Raw genomic sequence first — 701 nt, 5'->3', positions numbered from 1 at the left:
GCTTTCAGTCAGTTCAGCCAGTGGTGGCCGGACCAGAAGAAATCCACGACCGGCACCTCCTGAACCAGTTTTGTCGTGGCTGCTGGGACGACAATCTGATTTCCAAGCTGCAATTAAAACAACGCAAGTCTGATCCACCACCTTTCTCCGACCTCTTACTACTTCTCAGAACTGAAGAAGACAGAGAAGCAGCAAAAGCTCAGCGTATGAAGCAGCATCTTGGTTCAAAAGCCAGAGCTGGTGTGCATGCATAGTACGCCTACCCTTCTACGTCGGAAGAGTCCAAAGTGGATGCACTAACTCGCATCACTCAGCAACTCACCAAGCAGCTAGCCGACATACAAAAGCAGCTGACAGCTCTTACATCCAGTCAAACCCAGCCTGCCACGCACAAGTCTGCTCCCCTCAACAAGGCCAACAAACCAGTCCGCACACCCTACAGACCTTCATCAGCAGGACCAAAGCCAGGTTACTGCTACAACTGCGGTGAAGATGGACATATAAAAACCCACTGTGACAATGAGTCGAATCCAGCGCTTGTGGCAATGAAAAGAAAACAGTTTGCAGAAAAACAAAAGAAATTGCAGCGGAACCCTCACAACTCATCTTTAAACTCTGTCTGTCTGTCTGTCTGTCTGTCTGTCTGTCTGTCTGTCTGTCTGTCTGTCTGTCTGTCTGTCTGTCTGTCTGTCTGTCTGTCT

The sequence above is a fragment of the Oryzias melastigma genome, unplaced genomic scaffold, assembly GCF_002922805.2.
Source record: "Oryzias melastigma strain HK-1 unplaced genomic scaffold, ASM292280v2 sc00340, whole genome shotgun sequence".
NCBI classification, from domain to species: domain Eukaryota; kingdom Metazoa; phylum Chordata; class Actinopteri; order Beloniformes; family Adrianichthyidae; genus Oryzias; species Oryzias melastigma.
This window is presented reverse-complemented; position numbering follows the sequence as displayed.